Source organism: Periplaneta americana, chromosome 1, assembly GCF_040183065.1.
Source record: "Periplaneta americana isolate PAMFEO1 chromosome 1, P.americana_PAMFEO1_priV1, whole genome shotgun sequence".
NCBI classification, from domain to species: Eukaryota; Metazoa; Arthropoda; class Insecta; order Blattodea; family Blattidae; genus Periplaneta; species Periplaneta americana.
In genome coordinates this window covers 161,843,702-161,855,342 of record NC_091117.1, presented here as the reverse complement: position 1 = coordinate 161,855,342, position 11,641 = coordinate 161,843,702, and the positions used below count along the sequence as shown (strand labels likewise).

The window sequence follows — 11,641 nt, the reverse complement described above, 5'->3', positions numbered from 1 at the left end:
TCAACTTGTGCTTTACGTTTAAAGAAGGAAATAAACTCAATAAAAGTCAGTTACATTATTTTCTTTTTCGGTCATGAATTATTATAATATACCACCTTTAGTTCATTGTACTTTTGCTGGATATGTGTGATATTAGAGATGCACAAATTGTTGTAGGCTATATACATTTTACAGGTTAGTAAAGGCTCGAAATTTAATGCTCTCGAACAATTATGTTTATTTCGGGCGTGCTGCCATCTTTTCAGCGAAGGTGTATATCGGAGAGATTTCGACATTAGGCTATGTTTTCGGGAGTTCTCGACATGTGTCGAGTTCTCACTGATTTCGCTTTTGTTCCTTCTTAGATGACCTGGGAGGCTGAATCTATAAAAATTGTGTTTTTTTTTTTGTGTTAGGAGAGTTGGCAATACTTTGTAGAGTTTTCTGGTGCCACTTTGTCCGTTTATCAGTTTTCCTCTCTGTGTATCAGCCTGCATGTATGAAACTACTAATTTTCCATTCAACTAATTTTAATTAAACTTTAAATTTTAATTTTCATTGATATCGGACAAATAGAAAAAAGTCACAACTCTCGATATAAACATGAAAGATTAATTAGTTCGGCATATCCTTCGCTCTGATTATAGCCTAAAGGCTATATGGATTAACAATTAATGGCGTAAGAGAATTTACATCCTGACGTACTGCAGGATAACATGTTTGAGAACGATCTGGTTCTAGCCGAAAATTGATGTGAAATTCCCGTTTAAGAAGACATTACCACTCCCCCAATAACACCACAGACACCATCTGCACAAAGACATTTAGGCTTGCCTAATTGCTCACCTACTTTTACGTCCTTTGAAGAACGTCGCCAGTTCTGCTGCTGACACTTCCATATGGTGGCAAAAGAGTAAGAAAAGTTCAAGCAAGACTCGGGCCTAATAACGTCTGAACACTATATGAAGAGGAGACTAAACAGCATAAAGAAGTCACACTTTCCCACAGATGGAAGCTATGTAATGCTCGGCATGTATGGGGAGGAAGCTAGTTCGTCAAACAATTTGGACAATCCAAGAAAAACTTACTGGGCCTCGTATAGCGGGTATTACTATGATGACAATGCTACAGAACTTTGGTTTCAGTGTGTTGGAGACCAACAATTGTTTCACGAGGCATGTGTGGAAAATGACACCGATGAAAAATTCACTTGTGACCAACGCGAGTAGGAGTATCATAAAATGTTAGATATATTTCAGGAGCAAAATTTTTGTGTTGTAAATGTTGTGTTTTAATATGTTTCCTATGTTTATCATACTATGTTGAAATCTTCCCCATTGTGGAAAAAGTCGATACTTCGACATCGATCTATATTCTTTTAAATACAGAGATATAAAATGATCACATTGGCACCAGATATTTGAAATGCAACAAAACATGCCCATACATAAAGGGGGCAACATTAAAATAAAACGACTCTATCTTACTTTAGACATATCGGGCGTAAACAACGCATATTATGTAACATTGGTGTCAAACCCCGTAATATTAATTTAGCTCTCTGCCGCATGAGAAGCCGGCATTCTTTTTCCAGACATTCTTGAACATGAATTTCATAATTAACAAAATAGGTATGGGGCAGCTTTTTGTCACGGTTTTCTCTGGCATTCTCATTCCACTTTTGTCATACAATATTTCCACCACCATGACTCCTTCTGTAGAGTAGTAGAAAGAAGATAAATTAAAATTAAAATCACGGTATTCATGTAGTCTAGTATGTGCATGGCAGGGATTTTGAACCAATTTCTGTTCAATTTATACAAGGCCTACTGTTAGCTGAGTGAGTTTGCGACTTCTGAGGGTTGAAAACAACTATAGGGTAGATTTCTTTCACATTACTTTGATATTCCAGTTCATTTTTAATCCACTATTACTCCATTATTAAAATGCCACCAACTCGGAATTATCTGTGTAGTTTAAAAGTGGAAATTACGAGGGAGAGTCAAAAGTAACCCTAGTAATTATTTTATTAATTGAATATGTACAATAACACTACAAACACTTCATCACTTTTAACACAGTATAACATATCAGCTGCAGTCAGGTCAGGGGATCTTGTGGCCAGGTAATGTCTCCAAATCGTGAAATTATTCTTCCTGGAAACATGTTTCGCAGACAGTTCATTAAACCATGAGCAGTGTGCGCTGATTACTTCCTATGGGGTTATCTCAAAAATAGAGTGTATCACAACAAGCCTCGCACCATCATCCAGCTGAAACAAAACATAAGGAACGAAATTAGTGCCATCGAACCTGTTTTATTGGGGCGAGTTATGCAGAACTTTCATACCAGATTGCAGGAATGTATTCGTTGCCGTGGAGGCTACTTACGAAATGTAGTTTTTAAAAAGTAATCAGGCATAAATAAATTGGGTTGTGCTAGATTACTTCCAGTGTATATATTTTCTTTTAATTCGTCCTGAGTACCCCACAACAGGGCTATAAAAACAGACATATCCCACTGCCGTACCCTATATAACCGCTGAAAATATTTACTTTAATTTAAGGAGAAGTTTAAATAGAAATTTGCTAGCCGAGTCTGTGAAATTTTTGACGGGAAACGAGACTATTAATTTATTTCCTCCAAGACCTCACATTTTCCCTACCATTCTTATTGCTCCATCAGCATCATCATAATGAGATTTCTGAAACCATCTTTCCGGCATTGATTACCTCTACTACTTAAAATCATAGTAAAATAAACACTAACCTCAACTCCACTTATCATAGCAGAAGTTTATATTGCGTCACTCAGTATTAAGAAAGTTTTGAGTGCTCCTTCCCTACTTGATGCAGTTCAGAATTAACTTCCTCCTGACGAGAGGTCCTTCAAGGCAGATAAGCTGGAATGAAATTAAGGGACGACCATCGCACTACATATCCCTGGCTTTCGAATAATCTTGTAAGGTTTATTGCTTGCGGAAGCTAGGCAGTTATAAAATGTTCTAGGGATTAACACTCCCATACAGTTATCTGCGGTTCCATGCTGGAATAAAAAGTTGAGATCCCTTATTCTCTTTTATCGGTTGTTGTATCGTGTCTTCTGTCATTCCGAACATATGGCGCATCTTCCACATAGTAACATATGATTCAGTTTTTGAAAGAAAAATAGTGGCTATTATTATTATTATTATTATTATTATTATTATTACTCCCTCTGTTCCAAAATATGGTATAGATTTTTTAAAATTCTCGGTAATATAATATAACTTTAATCCATCTTCTAGATACTTATTTATTTGATAAATTGACCTAAGAAAATCATAAAAATTAGGTACATTTCATTCTGTGTGATGTCAAATTAATAAAATAAAAAACAAACGTTGATTTGAGAGAGGTCAGGTAACATAAAAACTGCACAAAATTAATAATAATAATAATAATAATAATAATAATATATTATTATTATTATTATTATTATTATTATTTAACCTGGTAGAGTTAAGGCCATACGGCCTTCTCTAACACTCAACCAGGAGTAAAACTGCGTTACAAAAAACACTACAAATTTACAAAGTACACTACAATTTTACACACAAAACTGAATAAGATAATAGTAATGAAATGTAAACAACAAGTAAGTAGAAATCAGACATAATATATAACATACAGAAAGAAAGAAAAAAACATAATAAAATGTGAACAGCAGGTCAAAATAAATGAGGCATACAAAGTATAAAAAATAAGGCTATTGGTAATAATAATAATAATAATAGTAATAATAATAATGATAAATTACAACCCGTTTTTGTACTACTGTTGAGCATTAGATATTCTATTCAAAATTTACTGGGTTGGTGTTACATTTTCTGCAACAGGAACACCATATCAGGTGCCCATTTGATATCAGTTTATAATTAACTATTTAAATATTATAGTTTGATGCACTGCAGAAGATTAGAAACATTCACAACTGCACTGTCTGATACTGAACAGAATACCACACCGCGAAACATTTCGTGCGCTCAAGCGCAATAATCAAACTTGTTTTGTTTGTTACTATACCATATTTTGGAACGGAGAGATTATTATTATTATTATTATTATTATTATTATTATTATTATTATTATATCATTTATTCATTCCTTCACCCATTCATTCATCCATCCGTTCATCCACCCATCCACCCACCTATTCCATCATCCATCCATCCATCCATTCATTCATCCATTTCTTCGTCCATCTATCCATTCTTGAAATAGGTTTATCCGTAAATAATGTATATTCACGGATCGTCAAATGCGCATGTAATTCTTGTACTTTCTGTTCTTTGAAAGATAAGAAAATAACAATGTGGAAGGTGCTGCAAATTAGCGTTTCTGAAAAGATGTTAGTGTGTTGGGTACTTTCAATTATTGCATTTGCTCAGTAAGAATGTTTATATTGATTGTTATTTTTCTAGAGACGCGTTGGGTTGAATTATTGGTTATTGCATTTGCCAGATCTATGTCTTGGTTGCGTATGCAACGTACACATTTATGTTTAGCAGAATTGTTAAGTGTAGTTTTGAAATTGTTTCGCGGTTTTGTATGTGAGAACTGTTCTGTTCCGGCAGATGAGGCATGTAAGACTGGAATGTTACGTCGAACCAGCCGATAGGTAATACCCCTTATCACATGTATAACGGATTGGCCATTCCCATGTTAAACGCGATAACATGTGGAAGAGAACAACCACCAGGATCGCCACCATCGATTGAGAACAACCGCTTGATGGAAGCACAATTTCTCCATGCAATTCAAAGGAGAGTTATAACCAGTGCAGTGCTGAGATTTCTTTAACCGGCGCGGTGCTGTAAACGATGCAGCGACTATATTTCTAGAGAAAAGAAAGAGACAGAGAATACCTTTACAATCCCATTCGGAAGCAGTGCTTCCGTGTATACAGGTACAGTCGAGTGAAAAATCTTCTAGCAGGTCAGTGAACAAAGTTTCCATGTGTACTAAATTTTTCATTATTGAGCAACAGTTGCACTGCAATTTAACACAATAAATTTCATATAGATTTGAAAAGTAAGTAAATAAAATACATAAATACAATACACTGTTATGAATAACAAAAACTAGTATTACTGTTTGACGTACATAGATAAAATGTATTTCTATGCATAGCAAATACCACTGATATTTATGACAATAAATTATAATATACATTCTGATTGTATCAAAAGAAAAATGGTGCAGTTGGGTGAAAAATCTTGTTGCGTACTTGTACTCCGTGAGGTGGACGGGAGTTCTTCCTGTTGTGTCTTAACATGAATTTTCATATGTTCACTATGTCTTCTTGAATTGCAATGTGATTGAACGAAATTAATTTTTTTCCCGCTCTTATTTCCACATTACATACTTCACAAAATATATTACACCCTTTCACACAAAAATACTCACAGCCAAATTCGTTTACTAATATTTGTTGCATGTTGTGTTTTATTTTCGGCGTATGTCTGTACAACGTAAGATTGCGTTCTGACTAGTGCTTGTGCTCGTAACAAATAAAATGTCCATATACCTGAGTAAAGAAAACAAACCTTCACGGGACGACTTCCTTTGATATCGTGTTCTCGTTGCGAGTGTACGCTCGTAACTCTATACGTCAGACTGGAGCTATAGTCTAGACACCACTGACCTAATTTCAATGTTTTGGTTGAAGGAATCGCAGATCTGGTTATAACATAACTTCTTATGCAGTGACTAGATGGCAGCATAGTGAAATCGATAAAAGTTGTTGCCGTCAAAGCCTATAAGGCCGAGAAATTTGTTGTACCTATATGTGAGTAGGGGTAACACTTAAGCAGATACTTTCGTGAGCGTGACCGTATGGGATAAAGTCCGAGTCATCTGAATTTCGGACGTGGGCGAATGAAAAGGAAAATGGCATCCATCTTCAAAAGGTCTCCAGACGTTGATGGCATCTTACTATCAATTGCTCTTCCAACAACTTTCCTATTCTTAAGGTGACACTTTCAGTGTATGTATAATAATATTACAAAATACTCTACCCTAAAACGAAGTATATTAAAGCAGTCTGCAATCGGCGCTAAAAAAACAGCACCGAACATACTAGTCAATCTATTTTCTCCTTCATAGTCCCCTTCCATAAGAGCGATGATTTGCTCCCTCGGGGAACGCTTGACTTCAACGAGTGCCGTGACTGTCTGACACCTCTGATGTAGGTCCCGTAATATTCCAGAAAACAGGTGGGGTTTTGCTTATAATAGGATCTGTACTATTATTTATCAATGAGTTTGTATTTCGCAACCAGTTGCTAATGTAGAATCTGAGTTCCATTAAAATATAGATCATATTTTATAATAGGTTGTTACACTTTCTTCACTTCTTAATTATACTACCTATTAATAAGCATTTCCAGTAATTGTTTGTATCGCTTATTCTATCTTCGGTAACCATTTTCAGTATTACACGTTCAGTGTTACATGACCGCTGAGAGCATGTGTCGCCATTGCTGTTGTATACAAGATATGGTTGGCAATTACGGAGCGCGGGGCATAGAGGGGAACAAATCATTCGTGGAGGTGGATGACGCTCTCTGCTACTTCATAAAATCAACACCAATCAATTTACGCCGAACGGGTAGAGTTGTTTGTTCCGCTTAATCTATCTTTTTCTTTAGTTTATTATTTAACGACTCTGTATCACTACTAGGTTATTTAGCGTCGATGAGATTGGTGGTAGCGAGATGGTTTTTGGCGAGATGAGGCCGAGGATTCACCATAGATTACCTGGAATTCACCTTACGGTTGGGGAAACCTTGGAAAAATCCAACCAGGTAATCAGTCCAAGCAGGGATCGAACCCGCGCCCGAGTGCAACTTCAGACCGGCAGACAAGAGCCTTAACCGACTGAGCCACGCTGGTGGCTTTATTCTATCTTTGGTAACAGTAATAAAGCATTATGTTTCTTCAGACAGTTTACCTTTCACGGGTCATAGATTTTCTTGCATTGCATGGAAGATGTAAGGTTTCCCAATGGCGAATCCTTGGAGTCATCATGTAGATTAACAACAAACTAAATGCCATCTCACTATCACAAATCCCACCGACGCAACACTAGCATTATTGTTTCGGTGTGTGCTGTGTTGGTAGTAAAACACTATTGTAAATTTTAGTAGCAGAAGTATGCTAAACATTAAGTGCCTACATTGACCGGTTGGTCTAGATTGTTATGATAACGATTGAACTTGATCATTTGTTGAATCGGATCGTCATTAAATAAAAATTCAGATTATAAGCTATATGCTCCGAAGAATCTTCGTGGCCTTGGTTTATTTAATGCTGAATGGGAAGTACACCTTCAACACTATAACATTGCCAGAAGTCTTTTAGAAATAAATGACGAACATCTTCATTTCTGCAGGAATCTTGAAACGGAAAAACAAGAAGCTCTTTCACAATTGAACATTCCCAACAACGCAGGAGCACGTTCGATGACAGGCCGAAGTTTAAGATCTGAGTTACGGCGGAGGTCGTTTAATAATTGGTGTCGTCTTCCACAAAAAGGCAAAGGAGTGGTAACTTACAGTGAAGATCCAAAAAACAACTCTCAGATTAGTAATATAAGAGGGATATCATCCTCAGAGTGGACCAATGCCATAAAGATGTCCACAAACATGGCAGCAGTACGATCGGTGCCAGGTCGATCCTTTCAAGATCAAAAGTGTCGTCATCCAGGATGCAGCGAAGTAAAAACCCTTGGGCATGTTTTGGGTTATTGCCCTAAAGGAGAACTACTGAGGAACAATCGCCACCATAAAGTGAAGAAGCTCCATCGCAACCAATCTTCGGAAGGCAAAGTGGGAGGTTTACGAAGAAGTGCTTGGCTGAGAATGGGTCAACGAGAAGAGGAGACATTATAGCCATCGATCGCCGGAATCAAAGAAGCCTCATTCTTGACCCCACTGTCCGTTTTGAGAAGGATGATCAACAAGCCAATAACGTTAACGATGAAAAGAAGTCTATTTACAACCCATGTATTCCTCACTTCAGTGAGAGATACAAAATGAATATTAATACATGGAAAGTGAAAGGACTTCTTTTTGGCGCTAGGAACTTCATTTAAGTTAACCAAAACCATTCTCCTTTCTCTTAAATTTTCTAATGAGGACATTAACAAAATTTGTCTAATGGTATTGAGAGATTCATTATTCTTTTGCACAATCACTTGTATAATACTAACTTATGTATTTTTTTTTACTTCATTTCATTACTCTTCAATGTATTTTCATCTCATGTTTCTCCGAAATCAAATTGTACTTTATTTTTAAATTTATCATTGTTCCGTATTCTCTCCGCAATCATATTGTATTTTTAATTTAACCTCTGCTTTGTATTCTGGATCCTAGTGGTCAGCCGTAGGTTTCGGCCAGATGTCCCAAATTGTGGAATTTGTGTTTTGACATAATTATAACGATCTTTGTGTCGTATGTAGAGGTATTTATGTTATTGCTATCAGTTATAATTTCGATAACACTAAATTTTAGTACCAAATACAATATTATAATATTCATCTTACGTCTGTATAAAATGTATTTAATTTTAAAACTTTCCTATCTATTGAAGTTTCCGAGTAACCTTGCATCTAATAAAAATAATTGTCTGTGCTTGTTCTGCATACACTGTTGCATAAAACTGAATATATCAGTCAAATCCGACGGAATTAAAACATTTCAAACCATTTGAATTATTATAAACGTATGGGCGGAAAAGTTCAATAATATGCAGCCTATAGGAAATTCGCCGTGATTAGAAAAATGAAGCATTTGAGTCTCGCAGTCGAATACCAGAGTCAATGATTAATTAAACAGAGCGCATATTTTTGCTACATTTTGCATTCCACAGCCCTCCACGTTTATTATTAATGCAGTATGCATGAAGACCCGTGTGATTGACTCTATCGCCCGTGCTTTACTCTCCAGGATTGAAATAATCGTTCCAACGCATTCTGTAATGTGCTGATAGTGTTTACATTAGATTCTGCTCTGGGTCATTAACGATATCAGAGACCATGAGGACTATATGCAGGCAAATTAGATAGATGGAACATGGGAACACTGCACGAGTACATAATTCCGACTGATGCGGAATTGCCATGTGTCAACTTTTCCAAGAGTTTTTTTAATATGTTTTATAACATAGAGACTAAATCTAGGATATATTCAGTATCGAAAATCGATTTGGTCTTGTTCCTAAGTTAGCAATTCCTTCATTAAAAATGTTTAGCAAAACATAAAACTTTCGAAGTGATCCCAATGGATGTGAATGGAAGCCAGAAAACTCACCATCCTGCAACTTCTCAATAGCCCAAAGTCTCCGGAATCTTATTGATTCGCTCGCAGCCGTGTTTCACATGTTGATAACTTGTTTCTTCCCTGAATAAGGTATCTTTTCGTGCTTTTCCATTATGTCTGTGGAGAGGTAAGTTTGTCTGACATTTTTCGATTTGATTTATTTTATGGATTATATTAATTTGTCCTACAGAATAATCTCTGTAATGTTGACAATTAATATTTGGCGTAGGTCAGTGGTCAGAGCGCTTGGTACGTAGAACCAAGGACCCGGGTTCGATCCCCGGCGCCGGATCGAATTGTTCTCCTCAAATATTAATTGTCAACATTACAGAGATTATTCTGTCGGACAAATTAATCAAATCCATAATATTTATCTCCTCAAATATTAATTGATTTATTTTATTTTTTATTTATTTTATTGGTTTATTTTACGACGCTGTATCAACATGAGGTTATTTAGCGTCTGAATGAAATGAAGGTGATGATAATATTATAGATATATTAATTTGTCGTACAGAATTTATCTGTAATATTGACATTTAATATTTTAGGAGAAAAATTCGCTCCGGCGCCGGGGATCGAACCCGGGTCCTTGGTTCTACGTACCAAGCACTCTGACCACTGAGCTACGCCGAATTCAATCCACAGCACCGGATCGGACTCTCCTCCTTCGATGTTTCCCTTTGTGGCCTGGAGGAGAGTCCGATCCGGTGCTGTGGATTGAATTCGGCGTAGCTCAGTGGTTAGAGCGCTTGGTACGTAGAACCAAGCACCCGGGTTCGATTCCCGGCGCCGGAGCGAATTTTTCTCCTAAAATATTGAAGGTGACAATGCCGGCGAAATGAGTCCAGGGTCTAGGACCGAAAGTTACCCAACATTTGTTCGTATTGGGTTAAGGGAAAACCCTGGAAAAACCTCAACCAGGTTACTTGCCCCCACCGGGATTCGAACCCGGGCAACCTGGTTTCCCGGCCAGACGCGCTGACCGTTACTCCACAGGTGTGGACTTTTTCGATTTGAATAGGCATTTTTCTCACAAAGTACAGTTATACTAAGTTTAATGTGCTCTTAAAGAAAGTCATATAAAATTAACTCAGAGAACAGTATGAAATTTTCTTTCAGTACAATCAACAAGCCCTTATATAAAAATGTCAAGCTTTGTTTGTGATCTTATGAATTAGACCTGCTGTCCTAATTTTTTTTTTATGGAATGACTTGCTGGAATACAATATTGACTGTAATTTTGAAGCAAAGAAATACCAGACCTAATTCATTAGACTTATTATTTTTGTCATTTGCTTTAAATCCCTCCCTGTATGGATCCTAAACATTCTGCTATACTCTATGTATGCATATGCACATGTATACTTTGTATGCGTGTATTTGCATCAACGGCCAAGATGCTGCATGGCCACCCCGATTGTGTAATGGATTTGAATACCCTCTACAACATGGTTAGAACAGTGGTCGTCAGCACTCACTGAAATGGGTAAAGTGCAACGAAATATGCTCCGTCGTGCACAAGGGATAGGCAGACAGCATATCCGCCAACAGCCACGGATGCACACTAGTGCAATGTCACATCCGCGGGTGAGAGACGCTAGCCCAAGGGTGCACTGTGCTGATGACCGCTGGTTTAGAATTTCGTTGTTCTGATTTCCTATATTGCCTTGTCACCCACCGTAGTTCCAGCCCTATGTCGGTAGACTCTCACAGTGTAATCACAGTCTAGTATTATAGTCACGAAGCTTGAGTTGTGAGGGTGTTATTTCGCATAGTCTGTAATGAGGCGATATTAGCGATCCTAGTGGTTAGCAACTATTTATGGATGCATATTTACTACGTATTGAGCTTCGTGACTGTATATACTAGACTGTGGTGTTACCGTCTAGTGTGTGGTCGAGAATAAATCATCATCATATACACCATGTCCAAAAATGATTGAAGAGAAATGGAATTTCGGGAGGAAGACACTACGACCTAGCATTATGACCTTTGAAGATCTATTGCGCTAACCCTCAAGCTAGGCGCATTCCCAAACCCACACCGGTTGACTACAGTAAGTTACGCTGCGTACCCAGGTTTCGAGCAGCTGAGTCCAACTGAGTGCCATGTTGCAAGAGGAATGGTGACGCATTCCAGTGGATATCCTACACAAACTAGTGGAGAACATGCCTGACAGGGTGGCTGTTTTTATAGCAACAAGAGGTTCTAAAAGGGCAAAAGCAGTGCCCAATTACTTTTTGGTAGATAGTGTACATTAAAATATGCACTTTCATTTTCGATCCAAATTTCTTAT

The 11,641-nt window shown here is 37.3% G+C and overlaps 1 non-coding gene across 1 annotated transcript; it reads left to right on the top strand.

The window, feature by feature from the left end:
• Positions 1-10,067: 10,067 nt before the first annotated feature.
• Positions 10,068-10,140, top strand: TRNAT-CGU (transfer RNA threonine (anticodon CGU)). Its single transcript has one exon. It is a non-coding gene; the product is annotated as a tRNA-Thr (tRNA).
• Positions 10,141-11,641: the final 1,501 nt, after the last annotated feature.